The sequence below is a fragment of the Schistocerca nitens genome, chromosome 3, assembly GCF_023898315.1.
Source record: "Schistocerca nitens isolate TAMUIC-IGC-003100 chromosome 3, iqSchNite1.1, whole genome shotgun sequence".
Taxonomy (NCBI): Eukaryota; Metazoa; Arthropoda; class Insecta; order Orthoptera; family Acrididae; genus Schistocerca; species Schistocerca nitens.
Window position 1 is genome coordinate 870,809,274 of NC_064616.1, and position 25,318 is coordinate 870,834,591.

Consider the following 25,318-nt stretch of genomic DNA (forward strand, 5'->3'; position numbering starts at 1 on the left):
AGAACTAGTTAAACCTAACTAACCTAAGGACATCACACACATCCATGCCCGAGGCAGGATTCGAACCTGCGACCGTAGCAGTCGCGCGGTTCCGGACTGCGCGCCTAGAACCGCGAGACCACCGCGGCCGGCTTTTGTACAATTATTTCTATAGATCCAATAAATGTTGTCCCAAGAGTAAATTTTGAAATTATGAGTAAGCTGAGATATGAGGCGAAGTGTTTGAAATATTGCATGAATCTTATGCTATATTTACAGAATTATAATTAAAAATTATTAAGATTCTGTTATTCGGTATATTAAAAAAACCTCACGAGATAAACTTAATATATGCCAAGTGATTAAACAGAAAATTTTGTAGAAATTTCTTAATAGTTTCTGAGAAAAAGGTACATATGTAATTCCTGGAAAGTGACATTTTTGAATTACATAAAGAAAGGTAAATATATAGAATCCAAGGAACTTGCTAGTAAATTTATTAACTTCATGTAAAAATGGTACAAAGTTTCATTGCCGTATCTTCAAAATTGTGGATTTGGTGCATCTTTTGATTAGTGTGTGTTTTTCATGAACGTCCCCCCTCAATGCTATCAGTATCTGCTAACTGATGTAGAAATGCTATGTGCCCTTTATTTTAAACTTAAATGCCGTGTCACGTTCTGCAGTCCAACGGACACTTTTCCGGACATTATGGGTTTCATTTCGCACAGCGGTACTTCCGTTGATAGCAGTTTAGCTTTTTATTAGTGCAGACAGATTGTAAAAGGTCGTGCTTACAGGCTTGAGATGGCAGTCGTCCCTTTTTTTCTCTTCTTTCGGGACAATCACGGTTTTTGTAGCTCTCTCTCATTTTTTCCAGGGCAGTTCGAGACACTTAATTGGCCCGGATTTAACAATTACAAAATTATGTATCCCGAGTTAGGTATTTATTTCCTGTATCTGTATGTTTTGCTGTTAGTTTTACTTATGTTGCCGAAATTATTTGACAAAGAGATTCTTATTCTCCTTCTCAGAACGTTCTAATATATATTAATGTGCTTTCAGTAGCAAATGAAACTGATTTTGCATTTATTTCGTTTAACATTATTTGCAGTACTAAAATTTTTTATTGTGTGGCCGAATTTCGGTCTAGAATATATGGTCACCTTACGCAAACTCCTCTACAAAAGTAATGAGTTACTGAGATGTGCAGTTTAAGAGACACTGAAAAATATTAGATATAAAAGTTTTCCCATTCCATCGTGGCAAGCTCTTACAGCAATCGGTTTAAAAGTCTTTCACAGCAAAAACAGTCTCAGTTGTGAAATTATGTAATGTCAATGACGCGTCCCACCTCTTTAGGCCTCATCAAATTGTCTACAAAAACGAGAAACCAATCAGATACAAATGAAGGTAAAGGGCATGATCCTATTTTGCACGGCTACGCAGACAACATTAACTAAAAGTAATAAATACTTACGTAAAAGTAGCTGGATACGTGACATCAGTCTTATGCCCACATACAACCTATATTAGATACGGAGGTAACCGGATGTATAATCCATCCGTCATGAAACACCATAAGTATGAAGCGGACCTGATGAAAGGAGAGAAACAGCCAGAATAACACCGAGAAAGTACAAACATGTGGTGGAAGAATTTTTCACAGTTATCGCATGTTACCTTGAGCACAGCAGCAAGCTAGGTCATGGCAGTACAAGATAGGGCCACGCCTACTAAACCGCTGTACGAGCCGCACACTGCACAATGTCTGTATTGGCGCGCACACAAACATTACTATGACAGACTGAGATACAGGTACCGAGTATAGTGCGGCAAGAAGTACCCAGGTGGCGCGCATGACCGACTTTAGGCACATTTTCGAAAAGCAAAAGTGAGTAAAACTAGTAATTAAAATGCATATAAGCAAACCAATGCACACATATAAATCCCAAAAATAAACTAAAAGTACCCCTACATAAAGCACAAAAAATAGGTAAAATGATTACGTGAAAAACAAGGGCCGACCGTTGTGGCCGAGAGGTTCTAGGCGCTTCAGTCAGGAATCGCGCTGCTGCTCCGGTCGCAGGTTCGAATCCTGCCTCGGACGTGGATGTGCGTGATGTCCTTAGGTTAGTTAGGTTTACGTAGTTCTAAGTCTAGGACACTGATGACCTCAGATGTTAAGTCCCATAGTGTTTACAGCCATTTAAAAACAAGGAATAAAAATGTATCATAAAAATTCCGTCACACGTAGTAAAACAGCTAAATTTTAGAGTACATTCATAGTGTATGCATTCTGAATCGTTAAAACTTCAAGTTATCAGGATGAAGGCAATCTTAAACATCGCAAACAAGAGACAAAAAATATTCTTAGTCGTTAAAATAATGAAACATAGGTAATAAAATGTAAAGAGTTAAAGTCGTCTACAGCAAAAAATTATTATAAAGCCCCTTTTAAAATATGATTCCACCAACTTCCCACACAAAAACCAACAAATTGAGAGTGATGCTGTCGACATAACATTATCATCGCAGCAATATTCGGAACACAGGTAACATTGTATTGTAATATATTTGATTACTGCTAATCAGCTGATTGTTCAGCAACCTGTCTGTGTCAACATCGAGATGTTTAACGATTTCCAGCTCCTCTAGTAGATCCAACTTCTTCCCCTTCTGAGCAAGGTGTAGTATCCCCAGGCTTTGAAGTGGGGGACTGATGCAGAATTTTGTATAATCTGTCCCTTCTTAATTAACAAGTGCTCCCTGAACCCGGCCTTTAACCTTCTGCCAGTTTGGCCTATGTATGACTTTTCGCAATCGCAACACTACAATTTATATACGTCCGACCCTGCATACCTGTCTCTCTGGGGACGTTCATTGTGAATACAGTTATACTGAAGCTTATTTCCAGTAGTGTAAACAACACTCAAATCCTGGTTATTAAAAACTTAAGCTAAATGAGATTCCTCACGGACGGGATCATCACAAATTTGGACCTCGAAAAACGTGAGGCGGGAAGACTTCTATGCTCTACTACTGATGTTCTTTCTTTTTCCTTTTTTCTTTATATAGCTTATCAACGACTGCAGGGCTGTACGCATTGTGTACGGCACTGTATGTCAAATTTTTTATCGACAGCATCACTCTCAATTTGTTGGTTTTTGTGAGGGAAGCTAATGGAACCTAGTTTTAAAGGGGGCTTTATAATGGTTTTTTATTGTAGATGACCTTACCCCTTTACATTTTATAACTTATCTTTCTTTATTTTAACAACTAAGAATATTTTGTCTCTTTTTTGCGATGTTTAACATTGCCCCGATCCCGGTAACTTGAAGTTTTATCGATTCAGAATGCATAACGCTATCAATGTACTCTAAACTGTAGCTGTTTTACTCCGTGTGACGGAGTTTTAATAACACATTTTGATTCCTTGTTTTTCATGTAATCATTTTACCTATTTTTTGCGCTTTATATGGGGTACTTTTATTTTATTTTTGGGTTTTATGTATGTGCATCGGTTTGCTTATATGCATTTTAATTACTAGTTTTACGCACTTTTGTTTTCGCAAATGTGTCTTAAGCCACTCATGCGCGCCACCTGGGTACTTCTTGCAGCACTATACGCGGCGCCTGTATCTCAGTTTGTCGAAATAATGTCTGTGTGCTCGCCTATACAGATACTGCGCGTGTACGGCTCGTACCACGGTTTTGTAGACGTGCCAGTATCTTGTACTGCTAAGGCGGAGCCGGCTGGTGTGTTCAAGTTAACAAACGATAACCGTGAAAAATTATTCCGCCACATGTTTGTACTTTCTCTGTGATATTGGGCTGTTTCTCTCCTTTCACTGGGTCCAGTTCATGGATGAGATGTTTCATGACGGATGGATGATATATCCGGTTACCTCTGTGCCTATTTTTCATTATATGTGATTTTACGACTGATGGGTTGCGTATTCAGCCACTTTTACGTAGGTTTTTATTACTTGTAGTTCACGTTGTCTGCTTAGCCGTGCAAGACAGGAACATGCTCTTTACCTCCATTTGTATCTAACTGATTGCTTTCTTGTTTTTGTAGACAATGTGATGCCCCAAAAGGGTGAAAGGCGTCGTCGACGTTAAATAATTTCGCAGACGAGATGTTTTTGTTCTGAAAGAAAATATTAGATTGGTGCATAAGTTCGTACCGTTTTTCCATAAGTTTAATAAATACAATAGATACACGTAACAGGAACTTTCGTCATCAATAATATATACTCCTTCACTCTTTACAACAGTCTGCCAACGCAGGGATAACTTTTCTATTCCGCGACTGCAGAAATCGCTTGGTCTGTAGGCGAAGAATTCGTCGAGTCATTTTCTGAGCGCATTTTCCTACGGGAAGAAAGTTCCTTGAAGGTTCTTCGGTAAAGAGCGGAAACGATGAAAATCTGCCGGTCGGGGTGGGGTGGCCGAGCAGTTCTAGGCGCTACAGTCTGGAACCGCGCGACCGCTGCGGTCGCAGGTTCGAATCCTGCCTCGGGCATGGACGTGTGTTATGTCCTTTTGTTAGTGAGGTTTAAGTAGTTCTAAGTACTAGGGGACTGATGACCTCAGAAGTTAAGTCCCATAGTGCTCAGAGCCATTTGAACCATTTTTTATGAAAATCTGAGGGCGCAAGATCGGGTGAATAAGGGGGATTGCGGAATGACTTAACCCTACTGCTGTATAGCGTTTTTGGTCAGTCTAACACAATGCGGGAGAGTGTTATAATGGAGTAGCATCACTTCACGCAATCTTCTCGGTCGTTTTTCTCAGATTGTGTCAGCAAGACGTCTCTGTTGTTGACAATAAATGCCAGCAGTAACGGTCACAGCTCGGGCAAATACCTCTTAGTACATTACACGTTCGCTGTTTTGCCAGATGCATAACATTAGCTTTTATGGATGCGCGTAGCTCTTCGTTCGGGGAGTTGCTGCTTTGTATGGGTTCAACCATTCCTTTCTTTTCCTTGTGTTCGCATAAAGACACCATTTCTGGTCACCAACAACAATACAGGATAAGAATGGTCGGTGTTGTTCACCAGCCAATTGATGACGAGCAAGCATGCGATACCCATACACCTGATTTTTGAACCTTCCTTCATTGCAAGCCAATTTCACACGATGGCAGGATGATCACAATTCATCACATTTACCAGTCCTCGGGTACACTGACGTGGATCATTGTGGATTAATGCGTTTAAACGATCTTCATCAAACTCCGATGGTCCTTCTGAACGTGGAGAGTCACTGATGTCAGAACTATCCTCCTTAATACGAGAAAACTATTTTTTCGTCGTGCTACGCCCAACTGTATTATCCACATAAGCGCCGCAAAAGTTTCTGGATGCCCCCGCTGCTGTCACCCCTCTACTGAACTCAAACAGAAGAACATGTCGGAAATATTCCGATTTCTCCACTTCGCACTCACTTTCTAGCGTCCGCAGCTCCACTCATTATCTCCAAATGACAGAATGACAATATGTAAACTCAAATAACATCAATGAACTACAAAGAAAAATGACAATCGATAAATAAAGCCGTAGTAACCGGATTACCAATATACAAAACAAAAACGCTACGAATTTATGCACCAATCTAATAATGGCTCTCTGCTAGACAGCTGTTCAAAATGGCTCTGAGCAATGGTACTTAACTTCTGAGGTCGTCAGTACCCTAGAACTTCGAACTACTTAAACCTAACTAACCTAAGGACATCACATACATCCATCCCCGAGGCAGGATTCGAACCTGCGACCGTAGTGGTAGCGCGGTTCCAGACTGTAGCGCCTAGAACCGCTCGGCCACCTCGGCCGGCTAGACAGCTGTAGTTTCAGAATATTGTAGTATGTAGATTGCCATCCGTACACCCCTTTGTGACCATCGCAGCAACTGGTGACAACAGCTCGTCTCAGATGTGGCCCGGATGTGACCATTACCGGACGTCAGCGACACGTGGCTGGCAGAATGCACAGAGGGTGGCTAGCACTATGCCCGTCATCAACAGTCAGCCAGCAGTATCTCGCCAGCCAATCACGCGAGCAGAATTGACTTCCCAGAAGGCACTGCAACGCTGTTGTCGCTCAAGAATCGCGCCCTTGATTGCCATTTCCCAGCAGTACAACAATTGGCAAGAGATGGCTGCTGATATTATAGCGCCTGAAATTGGAGCATTGTAGCTACGAATAGCCCGACAAGTGGTGCACAGGAAGGATTTTATAAAGCAGTCAGTATCATATATAACATTACGAACGATGTACGCTTTTATTGTGGTAACGAATTCGTGTTAGTTATAAACTAGTTTCAAATCCACATCCGACCAGCCCAATTTAATTTACCCGTTTTTTTTTCAGGTAAATAACGAGAAAGTTCTTTCAACAAGGACTCTAATGACGCCTTTCCCTACCCTTTCTCAATTCGGTGCCGTCCACTGAGACCGCGATGCCATAGGAGCGCTAAAATCTAGCCCCATACGACAATAACAAACAAGGAGAACATATAAAGAAATTTATTTCTGTAGTATCTGCATTGTTATTCATTTCACAAGTTTCTGCTGAGTAATGACTCATCAGATAAACTTCACGACTATTTAAAGTGTGTAAGCTCGTTGTGAACATTTCAAAGGCTTTTCATATTTGTTTTTATGTAGTTTGTGAGAACCAAAAATCTACTACTTGCAGTAATTAGTTTTGGATCTCCACGAGAGCACAAGGAGCAAAGTAGTTTTCGATCACAGCCGAATACCGCCTATCATGGTGTGGAAGATGAGGCGCAGCTGACGAAAGGAATGTAGATTACGAAAAGTCGATAACGGCAGACTACCCTCTGAAGACGGGGGATATTTGGAAATGAGCGTCTAAACGAATGCGAAATGGAACAACAGTGAAAACCAGATGAACTTTGCAGAGATATGTTGGGCAGTAATTCAGGTATGCTCGAAAATTGCGCCACGTCGCTCTTCTCAGTTCTGAGCACACACTGAGTACGTAAAGACAGCTAGAAAATGGTGTCTCCCGCCAAGCATGAGGGCCTGGTGAGAGATTTCGCCTGATGTCATGCAGCCCTCATAACATAACTTTCATGCGTTTCCTTTTCTTGACAATTCTCGGCCGCAATCTGCAGGGGCAATGAAGATGCTCCTGCAGGGTTTTCGATGGGAAGTGTTTGCTCACCCACAGTACAGCCCGTAAATGGCTTCCGCTGAGTTTCATATCTATTCATATGATCCCCTGGCTATGGAGACAACGTTCTGGCAAAAACAATGAGCTGCAGACCAGTACAGAGAATTGGTGGAAAGGACAAGCGGCTGCCTCCCATGACGAGTCTGAGTCGAAGCAGCGACTATGTAAAGAAGTAGTCGTTGCAAATAAAATATTTTTATTGATTTTGACACTGGTTTCCATGAAGTGACCGACCGGACATTACTTTCAGAATATCCTTCATACTTCACTCATTCTCCGGATACAAACTTGGTTCGCTGATGTCCGTAATAGACAGCTGTTTCGTCGACGTCTGTAGAGAGCATTTATTCCTATCCTCACAGTAAGTCCATTCTGTATAATTTGGGACTAAATGGTAACAGTTTTATCGCCCTTATGACCCTTCCCTTAAATTTTATTACATCAGCACGTCATGGTACCTTTTTTCATGTTATGCGCTCTACATATGCTTAAATATGAGTAGATCACACATAGATCTCTAACTAAAGACAGCACACGCATTTTTCTCTGATCAAAGGACTAACATGATTTTAAAAACTCGAAATACGTTTAATCTTTTGTTTTACTCACTGCAGTCTTGCGTTATGTTTCACAGTTGTTTGTTCAGTTGCCTGCAGAAGTAAGTTTTCAATCAACTGACAGCATGCGTCCCACGTTGATGATGATAGAGCCAGTAAGTATTCATTTGCAGACACTTTCCTTATCGGGATGAGTGTATCGTATAAACTGAAGTAGACAGATCATGTTGTATCATTTAGAACACAATGAAAATACCGCCTCAAAGATTATTTACGTGGGAATTTTCCACTATTAAGTATTACACATGTCGTAAATTTGTAGTGGTACTTTTATTAGCACCTCGCGGGAGCCGGCCGGTGTGGCCGACCGGTTCTAGGCGCTTCAGTCTGGAACCGCGCGACCGCTGCGGTCGCAGGTTCGAATCCTGCCTTGGGCATGGATGTGTGTGATGTCCTTAGGTTAGTTAGGTTTAAGTAGTTCTAAGTTCTAAAGGACTGATGACCTCAGCTGTTAAGTCCCATAGTGCTCAGAGCCATTTGAACCTTGCGGGAAAGGTAACTTGTGCAGTGAGCTTTGTTAAAAACACTTTGGGAAACTATTCATGTGCTGATGCAATTAATCGATTGAGAAAGTAACTTACAGTAATTGCATTTACAAACTGTAAACAATATACTTCAGCGTAGTAGTTTCACTGTATAAGTTTAAAAAGATTTGGTGCATGAGCTGCAGGAATGCAATTAAAAAACACAATAATTGTTTAGTTTCTACAAAATTTATCTATTTTGGATCACTACTGAGGTGTTTGTAGTTAACATTCAGTGTTTATTACTGACTTATACTGAAACAATTAACATAGCTCTGTCACATACTAAGGTTAAAAAGTAAATAGTACGTATATTATGCCAGTAGCCTTGCTGCAATGGTAACAATGGATTCCGCCAGATCACCGACGATAAGCGCTGTCGGGCTTGGCTAGCACTTGGATGAGTCACCGTCTGGGTCTGCCGAGTGCTGTTGGCAAGTGAGATGCATTCCGCCCTTGTGAGGCCATCCGAGGAGCTACTCGAGTGAGAAGTAGCGGCATCGGTCACCAAAACTGAAAACAACTAAGAGAGCGGCGTGCTGACCACATGCCCCTCCGTATCCCCACTCATGATGCCTGAGAGCCGAGGATGACATGGCTGCCGGTCGGTACCACTGGGCCTTCAAGGCCTGTTCGGACGGTGCTTTCTTTGTTTCTTTGTTATATTAATGAAAACGTCAGTGTCTGTTATCTGAATGTTAATTATTAATACGAGACCAACAAAACATTGACAGGTAGCGTTTTACTTAGGTGGGTTACAGTGCATTAATCACCAGCCACTGCGCAGAAAGTGAGCTGATGTTAAACACGTGACTTGCGCAAGAAGGCGTTTTCAGGGAAAGGGAATTGCAAACCATATTGTGCTGTCAAGAACGCCCATACGATAACTAGTAGAGGGAGAGCGGGGGGGGGGGGGGGGCGCTCAAGTATGGAGTATTTCGAATATTTTGGAAGATGAATGCTGACTTTAAAGTAACCATAAAACAGTTCCATGTCTAGTCGTGTTAAAAACCTGACTCTTCAATCATTTTCCTCAAAGACAATATCTGACTACACTATATTTCTTTCGTTTGCTGAAAGCAACCCCCCCCCCCCCCCCCATTTCCCACGGGTATGGACGCCCTTGCGTGCTGTGAAATACGTTTGACACCCGTACCTGTGACTGATCGTTGCCACTTGTGCTGCTGAATATCTTGAGTGGCCTTCTTGTGGAAGATGAAGTGCCTCACATCAGGTATTGCAGTAATATGTTTCACGGTGCGAGTATCCCCCGTCTCCTCTCTTTCTTGCCATTGTGCAAAATTCGCCCTGGGCGTTAATACGGCTGCCTGGCGTGGATTTTGTTGCCCTGCCGGCAGCCAGCCGGCGCAGGCGCTGGCGGAGAGTGTATTTCCCCTCCGCTGAGTGGCCTTTGTTTGCACAGGTAGCGCGTGTTTGTTGGGCGACGCAACACACTGTATTGCTACAAAAAGCTACAAAAAAGACAAACGAAAACCGTAAGATATACGCCCTTTTTTAAAACATCAGATAACAGGTTTTTAAATTTGCAATAAATAAATACAGTTTATTGAGTGAAAGTGTTTCAAGTGAAATTGCGAAATACAGGTATATATTCGCCAAAGAGTAGTCATGTATGATTCTTACGTGCGTACAGAAACAGCTCGTGCAGTAAAGAGATTATTTCAAGAGGAATTTCCTGATGGTCATATTCCTAATCGGAGTACGATTCATTGATTGATAAATAAATTTCGCGAAACGGGAAGTGTTCGCCACAGGGAAGAGACAACCACGTACAGTGCACACAGAATAAACTTTCAATAATATTGGGCATGTTCTGGAAAAGGTTTCCTAGAAAATCAGTTCGACGTCTTCCTCCGCAAATGGGAATTTCCTATGGCTCTGTACAAATGGCTACAACATTACTGACGCTACAGCTCTATTAAATAACTGCAGTGCAAGAACCTAAACCGGGAGACCCTGCAGAAAGTTGACGGTTCTGTGAATGATTTTGAATAGGATGCATAAGGAAGAAATTTACCCTCACCTAACTTTCTTTTCGGACGAATCATGGTCCCACCTAAATGGATACGTTAATTCACAAAATAGCCGTTACTGGAGTTCTGGAAAGCATAACGTAATACACAACGCACCCCTGCATGATAAAAAACAATAGGAGTAACATGGTGCGCTATTAGCAGTGAGAGAATAATAAGCACTGTTTTTTCAGGTAAATAATTAACGGTACATTTTTTGGTGAATTAACTGAGACAGAATGTGCTTTCGCGACCTTTCACTAGAACCCTGCCCAGGCATATACAACCAGCGTCTCATTACGGTAAGTTTGCGGTCTGTTTGAAGATAGTTACCACTAACAACATATGGCCTCCTCGTTCACCCAATTTGACCCCATCTCTGGAGCGCATTAAAAGAGAAAATGTACAGATCAAATCATGAAACTCTTAGGTGAACTTAAAACTATAATTCGTCAATAAATTGCTGCCGTTTCTCACAGGGGACTAGAGAGCGTAATGAGCAGTTTCCTAAGCAGGTGTCACAAATGCTTGAAGAACGAAGGGCGGCAGTTCCAGCATCTCCCTTCTTAATGCGTGAGTAACTTATTTTTCTTTTCGAGTGTTTGTTTTGTTTCTTAGAAACAATTAACGCGACAAGGCCGGCCGCTGTGGCCGAGCGGTCTAGGTGCTTCAGTCCGGAACAGCGCTGCTTCTACGGCCGCAGGTTCGAATTCTGCCTCGGGCATGGATGTGTGTGATGTCCTTAGGTTAATTAGGTTTATGTAGTTCTAAGTCTAGGGGACTGATGACCTCAGATCTTAAGTCCCGTAGTGCTTAGAGCCATATTAAACGCGACAAGCCGACCGGAGTGACAGAGCGGTTCTAGGCGCTACAGTGTGGAACCGCGCGACCGCTACGGTCGCAGGTTCGAATCCTGCCTCGGGCATCGATGTGCGTGATGTCCTTATGTTAGTTAGGTTTAAGTCGTTCTACGTTCTAGGGGACTGATGACCTCAGAAGTTAAGTCCCATAGTGCTCAGAGCCACTTGAACCATTTTTTAACGCGACAAGTCGTACTGTATTATCTCCGAACCTCCTGTCACCCGCGCCACGGACACAGCAGCCGGCCACGCCAGCCAGCCACACGCCGCGAAAGCGGTTTCGTTAACGATTGATCATCCAGTATTTACGTTACAGAGCTGCTACAGTTTTCAGGCGAGACCCCTGAGAGGAGCGTAAGGTAGTAAGTCGTGCGGGCATTCTGCTTTTTCAAGTAATTTTCACCTGTAACTTCCTACATTGTGTGCTACCATTGTAGTGTAAGAATCTAGTGTGTTGTCGTAGCTCGATAATCAGGGAACTAAGAACAGACGGAAAAAAAGAACTTCGAAAACCTCTTGGCCGGAGAACTGGGCACTACAAAATTCCGTCAGTTAACTGTATCTCCGATTATCCATCGCGCCGCTGCATCTCTCAGCCACAACTTCCTCGAAAACTCCCTCCACATTATCTCTATCTTGTGCACTTTCGTGCAATAAAGCTATTGAAATTACGAGTGACCAAGCACGTCCTCCTCTCGGCAGTTTTATGTTGAATGCCTTCAGTCTTAGTCACCGAAGCAGATATTCATCGTCTCGTCAACGGAAATCTGGCAAACAGATCCGTGCTCAGACCCAACTTCAAAGTTATCTTCATAGAGTTACCAAACGAGCATATTTTAATAAGACTGCGCAGCGACGACAAACGCACATTGAAAAATTACGAAACATTCCAAATCGAACGGAGAAGAGAAACCAAATATCAGGTATAATATTTTACTTCCTCTGCCGGCCGCGGTGGTCTAGCGGTTCTGGCGCTGCAGTCCGGAACCGCGGGACTGCTACGGTCGCAGGTTCGAATCCTGCCTCGGGCATGGGTGTGTGTGATGTCCTTAGGTTAGTTAGGTTTAAGTAGTTCTAAGTTCTAGGGGACTTATGACCTAAGATGTTGAGTCCCATAGTGCTCAGAGCCATTTGAACCATTACTTCCTCTGGCCTGAACTCCACTCTCCACACATTGCGTGGTAAATGCATCGGAGGGACATAGAGCAGTCGGCGCCTTGTATTATTTGGAAAGAGGCAAACACGGGACTTTGTCGGACCACACTACTCGCTTCCAGTCAGCTAGTATCCAGTTTTTGTGTTTTTGGCCCACTGAAGACCAGTAGGTTTATGTGCAGCTGCGAGTAACCAGTATGCTCTTTTAAGGTTAAGCCTAACGTCTTATCCAGTCATCATACACTACCGGCCACAACACATTGCACTTTGTACCTATGATCTAAAACACAAGTTGTTTCATTTGCTTCGGCAAGCATGAAATTATGCTTTACTGTAATATGAATGTCTGCATAGAGTACCTTTCACAAATATACACTACTGGCCAATAAAATTGCTACACCACGAAGATGACGTACTACAGACGCTAAATTTAACTGACAGGAAGAAGACGCTGTGATATGCAAATGATTAGCTTTTCAGAGCATTCACACAAGGTTGGCGCCGGTGGCGACACCTACAACTGGATGACATGAATAAAGTTTCCAACCGATTTCTCATACACAAACAGCAGTTGACCGGCGTTGCCTGGTGAAACGTCGTTGTGATGCCTCGTGTAAGGAGGAGAAATGCGTACCATCACGTTTCCGACTTTGATAAAGGTCGGATTGTAGCCTATAGCGGTTGCGGTTTATCGTATCGCGACATTGCTACTCGTGTTGGTCGAGATCCAATGACTGTTAGCAGAATATTGAATCGGTGGGTTCAGGAGGGTAATAAGGAACGCCGTGCTGGATCCCAACGGCCTCGTATCACTAGCAGTCGAGATGACAGGCATCTTATTCGTATGGCTGTCAGGATCGTGCAACCACGTCTCGATCCCTGAGTCAACAGATGGGGACGTTTGCAAGACAACAACCATCTGCACGAACAGTTCGACGACGTTTGCAGCAGCACGGACTATCAGCTCGGAGACCATGGCTGCGGTTACACTTGACGCTGCATCAGTCAGGAGCGCCAGCGATGGTGTACTCAACGACGAACCTGGGAGCACGAATGGCAAAACGTCATTTTTTCGGATGAATCCAGGTTATGTTCACAGCATCATGATGGTCGCATCCGTGTTTGGCGACATCGCGGTGAACGCTCATTGTAAGCGTGTATTCGTCATCGCCATACTGGCGTATCACCACGCGTGATGGTATTGGGTGCTATTGGTTACACGTCTCGGTCGCCTCTTTTTCGCATTGACGACACTCTGAAGAGTGGACGTTACATTTCAGATGTGTTACGACCTGTGGCTCTACCCTCCATTCGATCCCTGCGAAACCCTACATTTCATCAGGATAATGCACGACCGCATGTTGCAGGTCTTGTACGGGCCTTTCTGGATACAGAAAATGTTCGACTGCTGCCTTGGCCAGAACATTCTCCAGATCTCTCACCAATTGAAAAGCCTGGTCAGTGGTGGCCGAGCAACTGGCTCGCCACAATACGCCAGTCACTACTCTTGATGAATTGTGGTATCGTGTCGAAGCTGCATGGGCAGCTGTAGCTATACTCGCCTTCCAAGCTCTGTTTGACTCAATGCCCAGGCGTATCAAGGCTTGTATTATGGTCAGAGGTGTTGTTCTGCGTACTGATTTCTCAGGATCTATGCACCCAAATTGCGTGAAAATGTAATCACATGTCAGTTCTAGTATAATATATTTGTCCAATGAATACCCGTTTATCATCTGCATTTCTTCTTCGTGTAGCAATTTTAATAGCCAGTAGTGTATACACAGGGTGTTTCAAAAAGATACCGAGAAACTTCGACGGGTTGTATAGGGCGCCTCGAGGAACAAATTGGGGGTAAGAACCCGCATCTGGAAACCTCATCCAACGACGCTACAGAACGTCGAAGTTTCAGACGCCAGCATCTGCCGCTAGGTCACCCTTTCGGCAGGAAACGTGACTTTCTACGCTGATGGACAGCAGGCATAACGTCTCGCAATGCTGTTTGTTATTCAGTGGTCGCGACTGGTTCCCACGATTGCTAGTGGAAAAGGCAGAGTTTGGCTGCTACGTAAACAGGCCTTGTCTCCTATGAATGTCATGCTCTGTTGCATCGGTGAATGACGGTTTCAGACACAGGTTCCCATCTGCGGTTTGTTTTTCTCCTGTTACGCCGTCGCCAAGGTAGCTCCTGCGGGCCGGCAACACATGTAACACCACACAGCACCCAGGTTGTCTACGCCCAAAGCGTAAGCAATGGTAAACATCGGCTGTTTTGGAAACAGACATTCTCGCGTACTACTTCCTGCAGAGGGAGTTCGAGATGGCCTGCACGAAATATTACCACACCAACATCTGATTGGCTAGCCAATACTATTTAAAGGCTAGAACCAGCACCGGACGCCAGTTCATGCTGAATATCGACATCCATGACGTCTCCACGGAAGACTACATCTTCGTCATCGGAATAGGACTTGGATTTAAGTGTATGTGTCTGTAACCACGGACTCTTGTGGGAAACTTAGAAGTTATCTTTTGTTGCCTCTAGTAGGAACTTCTTACCGGCTTTGTGATTGTGACTTTTCGTTGTTATTCAGGCAGTTCCATGTAGACTCCCGTAAATAAAAGTTGTGCTGTAAAAACTTTCAAATTGTCAGTTACAACATCTCCTTCATACTAAAAACACAGAAGATTTGAGAGGGTTCCAGGAGAAAAAGAAACTGCGGGTTGAAATCATTGTCCGAAACCGTCATCCACCAAAGCAACAGAGCATCGTATTCATGAAAGATAAGGCCCTTCTACGCAGCAGCCAGCTCTATGTTCTCCACTAGCAATCGTGGCAACCAGTCGTGATCACTGAATAACAAAAACAATTGCGAGACGTTCCGCCTACTATCCGTCAGCGTACAAATTGGCGTAAAAGGTCACGTTTGCTGCCAAAGTGGCACCCTAGGGGCAGGCGCTGACGCCTTTAACTTCGACGCTCTGTAGCGTCGTTGATTGACGTTTCCGGACGCGGATTTCTATCCTCGATTTGTTCCTCAACCTCTCGAAGTTTATCCGTAACGTTTTGTAACGCCCTCAATGCGCTATAGCAATAATGAACACGTTAATTTTATACCAGTAACAATAATTTAGTTAAGTAGACGTTGGATGATGAAAAATTGAAATACACTGACACATATTGAAAACTATTACATCACGAGCACCTTGACCGACGCTACCAAGCTGATACTCCAGTAGTTCCATGTCTGTGGGTTATTTTGGTTAGAATATCATCCTCGTGATAGTTTATTGCCAGTATATCCAGTTCAGAAAGAAGCCGTTCCTACAGAGTAAGAATAGTGTGACTACACGATGACTAATGGGTGCGTCCCATTGCTGAAAGTTTTCAGGTGGGCAATGCAATACAACACACCCGGAGGACATGGAAGCGCAAGTTATCGACGTCTTTGGGACACGGGAAAGGTAGAATTATTAGCATGAAGGACACGGGAGTATCACACTGACAGAATCACACAGAGTTTATGGCCATTACTGCACAATGAGTAGTGACGAAATGGACTCAGGAAAACAGTGTCGAAACAAGGGTCCTGCAGAAGATCTGGAAAGAAATACTGTGGCATTTAGAAGCACATACCTCACAAAGGAGATTGACTAACCTTGCGCAAATACCCAGAATATGTTCATCTATTATTTGAGAACGAGAGCAATTAGTGGCTTGCTACAAACTTTACCCGCAATTTCAGACCTCTGCGAGCTTTCTTTCACTGGCATCCCTCACAAAATACCGAAAGGAAAAAAGGTTTCGCTTACTATAAGAGGCAGTCAAATGAAAACGAGGTAGATAGAAAAAAGTAAGTAAACTGTTTATTATTTGAAAATTAATCGCCATAACTGTTAATACAAATATCCTACAGTGATATTAGACGGCCAATGCCTTCGTGGAAAAATGTTTGCTGTTGCCTAACGAACCATGATCGCAGGTACCTCTCTTCGCCCGAAGGAAATCGACGGCCATCAATGTCTGTCTTTGCGGCTCCAAAACAATGAAAATCACATGGGGAGGGTCGGGACTGTATGAAGACTGTGTAAGAGTTTACCAGCGAAACTTCTGCAGCATAGCGAAACAACCTTGGCAACATGTGGTCCCGCCCATCTAAAGATGGGCTTATTCAGTCGACGTCATTCTGGATTATGGTTAGATGCGACTGACGTCTCACAGTTGCTCTTCATTTATGTGACAGCAAATTACGTGACCTTTCACAGCACGGAGGGTTAGGTTTCTTTTCACGATGTATTTTTCAGTCGTGTACTTTGTGATCAAAAATATCCGGACACCCACAAAAACATACCTTTTTCATATTAGGTGCCGGCCGTGGTGGCCAAGCGGTTAAAGGCGCTACAGTCTGGAACCGCGCGGCCGCTACGGTCGCAGGTTCGAATCCTGCCTTGGGCATGGATGTGTGTGATGTCCTTAGGTTAGTTAGGTTAAAGTAGTTCTAAGTTCTAGGGGACTGATGACCTTAGAAGTTAAGTCCCATAGTGCTCAGAGCCATTTCATATTAGGTGTGTGGTACTGCCACCTACTGCCAGATACTCCATATCAGCGACCTCAATAGTCATCAGGCATCGTGAGAGAGCAGAATGGGGCCCTCCGCGCAACTCACGGACTTCAAACGTGGTCATGTGATCGGGTATCACTTGTGTCATACGTCTGTAAGTGTATGAGAGATTTCAACACTTCTAAACTTCCCTAGGTCCACTGTTTCCGATGTGACAGTGAAGTGGGAACGTGAAGGGACACATACAGCACAAAAGAGACACAGACAGCCGACAGTTGAGGAGGGTCGTACTGTGTAATAGGCAGACATGTATGCAGACTATCACACAGGAATTCCAAACTGCATCAGGGTCCACTTCAAGTACTATGACAATTAGGCGTGAGGTGAGAAAACGTGGATTTCGTGATCGAGCGATTGCTCATAAGCCACACATCACACCGGTAAATGTCAAACGACGCCTCGCTTGGTGTAAGGAGCGTAAACATTGGACGATTGAACAGTGTAAAATCGCTGTGTGGTGTGAGGAATCACGGTACACAATGTGGCAACCCGATGGCAGGTTGTGGGTATGGCGAATGCCGATGAACGTCATCTGCCAGCGTGTGTAGAGCCCACAGTAAAATTCGGAGGCGGTGGTGTTATGGTGTTATCGTGTTTTTCATGGAGGGGCTTGCTCTCCTTGTTGTTTTGCGTAGCACTATCACATCACGGGCCTACATTGATGTTTTAAGCACCTTCTTGCTTCCCAGTGTTGAAGAGCAATTCGGGGATAGCGACTGCATCTTTCAACACGATCGCACACCTGTTCATAACGCTCGCCTGTGGCGGAGTGGTTACACGACAATAACAACCATGTAATGGACTGGCCTGCACAGAGTCCTGACCTGAAAACTATAGAACACCTTTGGGATGTTTTGGAACGCCGTCTTCGTGCCAGGCCTCACCGACCGGCATCGATACCTCTCCTCAGTGCAGCACTCCGTGAAGAATGTGCTGCGGTACCCCAAGAAACCTTCCAGCACCTGATTGAACGTTTGCCTGCGAGAGTGGAAGCTGTCATCAAGGCTAAGGGTGGGCCAACACCATATTGAATTCTGGCATTACCGGTGGAGGGCGCTACGTGTCTGGATACTTTTGATCATATAGTGTATTTGTTGTGGGAACGTTGTTTCGCCTTCCCCACAATATTATCTATGTGGTCTTTCCAGTTTAAGTTGCTCGTAATTGTAATTCCTAGGTATTTAGTAGAATTGACAGCCCTTATATTTGTGTTATTTATCGTATATCCAGAATTTATCGGATTACCTTTAGTACCCATGTGGATGACCTCGGACTTTTCTTTTTTTAGAGCCAATTGCCACCTTTCGCACCATACAGAAATTCTCTCTAGATCATTTTGAAATTGGAATTGATCGTCTGATGACTTTTCTAGACGGTAAATTACAGCGTCATCTGCAAACAATCTAAGGGGGCTGCTCAGATTATCACCTAGATCATTTATGTAAATCAGGAACAAAACGCCAGGTATCACTTCTGTTCTACTCGATGATTTACCGTCTATCACTACAAACTGTGACCTCTCTGAGAGAAAAGTCACGAATCCAGTCACACAACTGAGGCGATACTCCATATGCACACAATTTGATTAATAGTCGCTTGTGAGGAACGGTATCAAAAGCCTTCTGGAACTGCCATGCTAACACAAACAGTATTTATCTCCGAACCGTTCCTCTACTGTACGTAGTACACATTGTAGTAGAAGATGTTTATATCATCCCGAATTTAGCTTTTTCTTAAGTGCAATAAGGGGAATACACTATAAACACGAAAGACTCCCCGATGCTGTAACACCATTTCTTCCGTACGTCACTGTTGGCACTACATATGATGGTGAAAATAACTATTAGTACTGATGAATAAACCTGGAAGGGTAAGTTGATTGAAAGTTATTTATTAATAAAGAATAACCTCGTGACAGGGTCACCTAATGAATATATTTTGTTACTATAGGGGGACTATGTCTGCTGCCACTTGATTCTGCTAATACTGTAATTCAATACAAGGGTCACCTGACACCTGGGCATCAATGATTAATACAACATAATGGAGTATATCCTATTGCCTGTTGGCTGATCGGAAGCTACCTGCTATTTAAAAGAAGATTTGCACCACTGAACTGCATAAGTGATAATGTCCCTCAATATAAGTATGGCTGATAGCCTTGGTTAATCTACACTACTGACCATTAAAATTGCTACACGAAGAAGAAATGCAGATGATAAACGGGTATTCATTGGACAAATATATTATACTACAACTGACATGTGATTACATTTTCACTCAATTTGGGTGCATAGATCCTGAGAAATCAGTACCCAGAACAACCACATCTGGCCGTGATAACGGCCTTGATGCGCCTGGGCATTGAGTCAAACAGAGCTTGGATGGCGTGTACAGGTACAGCTGTCCATGCAGCTTCAACACGATACCACAGTTCATCAAGAGTTGTGAATGGCGCATTGTGACGAGCCAGTCGCTCGGCCACCATTGACCAGACTTTGTCAATTGGTGAGAGATCTGGAGAATGTGCTGGCCAGGGCAGCAGTCGAACATTTTCTGTATCCAGAAAGGCCCGTACAGGACCTGCACCATGCGTTCGTGCACTATCCTGCTGAAATGTAGGCTTTCGCAGGGATCGAATGAAGAGTAGAGCCTCGGGTCGTAACACATCTGAAATGTAACGTCCACTGTTCAAAGTGCCGTCAGTGCGAACAAGAGGTGACCGAGACGTGTAAGCAATGGCACCCTATACCATCACGCCGGGTGATACGCCAGTATGGCGATGACGAATACACGCTTCCAATGTGCGTTCACCGCGATGTCGCCAAACACGGATGCGACCATCATGATGCTGTAAGCAGAACCTGGATTCATCCGCAAAAATGACGTTTTGTCATTCTTGCACCCAGGTTCGTCGTTGAGTACACCATCGCAGGCGCTCCTGTCTGTGATGCAGCGTCGAGGGTAACCGCAGCCATGGTCTCCGAGCTGATAGCCCATGCTGCTGCAAACGTCGTCGAACTATTCGTGCAGATGGTTGTTGTCTTGCAAACGTCCCCATCTGTTGACTCAGGGATCGAGACGTGGCTGCAAGATCCTGACAGCCATGCGTGTGAGATGCCTGTCATCTCGACTGCTAGTGATACGAGGCCGTTGGGATCCAGCACGGCGTTCCGTATTACCCTCCTGAACCCACCGATTCCTTATTCTGCTAACAGTCATTGGATATCGACCAACGCGAACAGCAATGTCGCGATACGGTAAACCGCAATCGCGATAGGCTACAATCCGACCTTTATCAAAGTCGGAAACGTGATGGTACGCATTTCTCCTCCTTACACGAGGCATCACAACAACTTTTCACCAGTCAACGCCGGTCAACTGCTGTTTGTGTATGAGAAATCGGTTCGAAACTTTCCTCATGTGAGCACGTTGTAGGTGTCGCCACCGGCGCTAACCTTGTGTGAATGCTCTGAAAAGCTGATCATTTGCATATCACAGCATCTTCTTCCTGTCGGTTAAATTTAGCGTCTGTAGCACGTCATCTTAGTGGTGTATCAATTTTAATGGCCAGTAGTGTATATACAAGTGACATGGTGTTACCTAACTACCATAATGACACCGAGATGATTTCGGTAATTGTACATTTATTTCACAAAGTTATAACAGGAAACACATGAGATATTAAACTGTCCTTGTTATAAATAATACACATACGGTGGGTCCGGAGCTCGTGACTGAATCGACTTTAAATGATGTGGCAGAAGTAACTGCGTTACCCGTGGTAGCAAGGAGAGATTAGACATTCCGCAGAATTGTTACATGATGCACTGGGCAAGTTTACGATCAAGTCATATAACACATGATTAGCCCGCCCGGTTGGCCGTGCGGTCTAACACACGGCTTTCTGGGCGGGAAGGAGCGCCGGGCCGCGGCACGAATCCGCCAGGCGGATTTCTGTTGAGGTCCGGTGAGCCAGCCAGTCTGTGGATGGTTTTATGGCGGTTTTCCGTGTGCCTCGGCAAAGGCGGGCTGGTTCCCCTTAATGCGCCTCAGTTACACTATATCGGCGATTGCTGCGCAAACAAGTTCTCCACGTACACGTACACCACCATTACTCTACCACGCAAACATAGGGGTTACACTCGTCTGGTGTGAGACGTTCCCTGGGGGGGGGGGGGGGGGGTCCACCGGGGGCCGAACCGCACAATAACCCTGGGTTCGGTGTGGGGTGGCGGAGGGGTGAAGTGGACTGCGGTGGTCGTCGTGGGGTTGTGGACCACTGCGGTTGCGGCGGGGACGGAGCCTCTCCGTCATTTCTAGGTCTCCGGTTAACATGATATAACATAACATAACATAACACATGATTCATTCTAACAAACACTGAGCCCCGAACTGTGAATGAACTGAAATAATAAAATTAAGAATCACGACTTCGGGCGTAAAATGATTCTAACCTGGTTCGAAATGGTTCAAATGGCTCTGAGCACTATGGGACTTAACATCTGTGGTCATCAGTCCCCTTGAACGTAGAACTACTTAAACCTAACTAACCTAAGGACATCACAAACATCCATGCCCGAGGCAGGATTCGAGCCTGCGACCGTAGCATTCGCGCGGTTCCGGACTGAGCGCCTAGAACCGCTAGACCACCGCGGCCAGCCTCTAACCTGGTCCCAAGTTCTTAAACTTCACATGATGTCAGTCTCAGTTAAATTCGAACACTGCAGGGAGAACACTTAACATCCCTGTTGCCATCTAGTATCTCGAATGAACATCAACAGGTTTCCGATGATCTCAGAATCAGAAAGCCACAACACTCCACCCGCTCCGAAAGAGCATGCTGGTTCCAACCTCTCTCCGAAACCGAATGCCCTCTGTAATTGTCGTTTCTCTAATTATGACGACTCATCAAACATAATTCCGCTCGAAACTCGCATCAGCCAACCAGGCGTGGTGCTTATTTGTTGTCTTATCGGAAGAGAGAAAATTTTCCACACGAGTCCCTAACTCTCGTATTATCAGCCTCAGAAAGAGCCACTCCACATTTTAGCAGCAAATGAGAGATTTGGTCTCGGCGTTAACTTATGAGAGATGAGCCAATTTTCGTGTCTTTCCCTACCATTCTGACTATTTTCGAAAGCCTCATACCTCAACAACGAAAGTTTTCGTGATTCTTTTAAAAACCTTTGGAGTCACTGTGTCTAGTGAGGGCATAACTTCATTCTTAATAAACAAACCGTTAAATTGCTCATCGCCAATTTCTAAACTGTCTCCTTGCTGATGTTGCCATCATGTCTGCAAGAAGTGTAACTCCACCATTAATCAGAACGCTTTCCGCCACGGCATATTCCACTAAAATCCTAGTGTCACGTACACCTCTCTATACATTATATGAGGTTCCCCATTGTCAGAGGAGCACAAAAAGGCCGTTCTGCTCTTACAGACACACGACGAGAGTGATAATTCGGATAGACAAAAACTATACCAATAAAATCTGGCTTGCCTATTCCTTGCCCTGTTAAGAAAGGTAACGAATTATCTATCTAGATTCTATTAAAGAAAGCTAATTACGAGAGTGACTTCAATTATTTCTGCTCTGATTATGCTCATGCTGAAATTACTGGTGGAAACCAAACTTTAGTCACAGCAGATATATCTCTGTCAAAGTGAAAGTAGTGAGACACACATCAGCTTCTTCCTATGTTCCTTGTGTTAATCTACCTCGTCGTCGGATTAGATTTTCATATTAGCTGGAATACGATGTGAGTCAGAAATACGGACCCAGACTATCCTTCATCAAACATGCAGACCTAAAACATACAAGAGCACACTTCTCTCAGAGAGGTTCGTTATAATCGCAAATACACTGAACAGCCAAAGAAACTGATACACCTGTCTATATAGGGACTCAGCGAGCACGCAGAAGTGCCGCAACACGACGTCGCATGAACTCGACTAATGTCTGCAGTAGTGTTGGAAGGAACTGACACCATGAATCCTGCAGGGCTGTCCGTAAATCTGTGAACAGCAGGTTACAAGGCATTCCAGATATGCTCAATAATGTTCGTGTCTGTGAAGTTTGGTGGTCAGCGGAAGTGTCTAAACTCAGAAGAGTGTTGCTGGAGCAATTATGGACATGTGGGATGCCGCATTCTCCTGCTGGAGTTGCCCAAGTCCGTCGGAATGCACAATGGACATGAATGCATGCAGATGATCAGACAGGATGCTTACGTACGTATCAGCTGTCAGAGTCGTAGGTAAACGTATAAGGGGCCCCATGTCACTCAAACTGCACACGCCCTACACCATTACAGAGCCACCACCAGCTTGAACAGTCCCCTGCAGACATTCAAGGTCCATGGATTCATTAGGTTGTTTCCATACCCATACACGTCCATCCGCTCGATACAGTTTGAAACAAGACCAGGCAACATGTTTCCAGTTATCAACAGTCCAATGTGTTGACGGGCCCACGCGAGGCGTAAAGCTTTGTGTCGTGCAGTCAACAAGGGTACACGAGTGGGCCTTTGACTACGAAAGCCCATATCGATGATGTTTCGTTGAATGATTCGCACGCTGACACTTGTTGATGACCCAGCATCGAAATCTGCAGCAATTTGCCGAAGGGTTGCACTTCTGTCACGATGAACAACCTGCCACTGTAGCAGCAGTAACCGATCTAACAACTGCGCCGGACACTTCATGTTTAACATAGGCGTTGCCGACCGCAGTGCCACATTCTACCTGTTTACATACCTCTCTATTTGAATATGCAAGCCTATATCAGTCTCTTTGCCGTTTCAGTGTATTTACCAAGTGGTAAAGGCAATGAACACTTTAGAAAAGTAAAAAGATATGAGAAGGATCTGAGAGAGCTTTCTTAATGGCAGGTATCGTTCTCCATGTATTCGCCAAACCCAGGCTCTTCCATCGGATTGCCACAGGATACAGCGTGATTCATCACTCCAAATCACTCGTTCCCAGTCATCCGCTGCTCAGTGACGTCACTCTTTACGTCATCTCAAGCTTCGCTTAGCACTGAATGCATAAATGTGTGGCTCATGAGGAGCTGCTCGACTATTGTACCTGTGTAGTGTAACTGGGCTAGCTGGACTGGTGCTAGCACTGTTGCGCCACGAAATAGTACAATGGTGCAGCCAGGTAAAAATTGAAATGTCTTTCCCGGTAACGGAAGAGGCCACAAAATTGAGGAGTGTTGAGTAACGCCCATGTATAGGGCACTGAGCTGTCTGACGCCGCCCGCATCTCGTGGTCGTGCGGTAGCGTACTCGTTTCCCACGCCCGGGTTCCCGGGTTCGATTCCCGGCGGGGTCAGGGATTTTCTCTGCCTCGTGATGGCTGGGTGTTGTGTGCTGTCCTTAGGTTAGTTAGGTTTAAGTAGTTCTAAGTTCTAGGGGACTGATGACCATAGATGTTAAGTCCCATAGTGCTCAGAGCCATTTTGAACCATTTTGTCTGACGCCAATGTGAAAAACGACGGCATAGGAAGAGTGGTTCCGTCGTTTTGGTGACCACGCACGAGTGAGCAAGAACCCATGTCTCAAATGCGAGCGTAACAGTGTAAACACTGTAGAATACACCAGTCATCGTGCCTGAAACGACGAGCTGGGACATCACGGAGCGTACAGGAAAGCAGACCAGATGGGAAAAGCAGACCAAGTGATGTCACTATTGCCTCACAGCAGCATTATGAATGCTGTGTCGCTTAAGTATTGCTCATATCCGAAGGAAATATAACGGATTGCAGCAAGCCAGCCTAGAGGAGGGAATTATGTCAGTCTGCCGTCTACTCACTTATAATTGGAGCCATGAACGACGGCGGTCGAGTGTAGGCTCGTTCTGCGCATCTGATGTGACATCATCCTCCGACAGCGGTTGAACGTTCAGTAGCTTTCTCATTACTCTGCTGTAACCGTCTTGGCCAGTGCGAGTGTTAAACGTGTTTTGTGGCAGTTATTCGATGAGTTCTTATTCGGTTTGTTGCGATTTGTCGTGGCTGATGGTGCTGGTAAGCGACAGATTCAGCATAAGCAAACACCCAGGGACATAATTTACAGGATACACGCTTTCTTCGAGCACGAAGCAGAAAACGGTGGACCTATCATAGATGTTGCCAGGTCTCAGGAACGCACAGACGCGCAGCAGAAGCGAGTGGCGTCAGACAGAACAGTTCAGCGGATTGTCAGTGCAGGTAATTTATCTAAAAAAATGGCTCTGAGCACTATGGGACTTAACAGCTATGGTCATCAGTCCCCTAGAACTTAGAACTACTTAAACCTAACTAACCTAAGGACAGCACACAA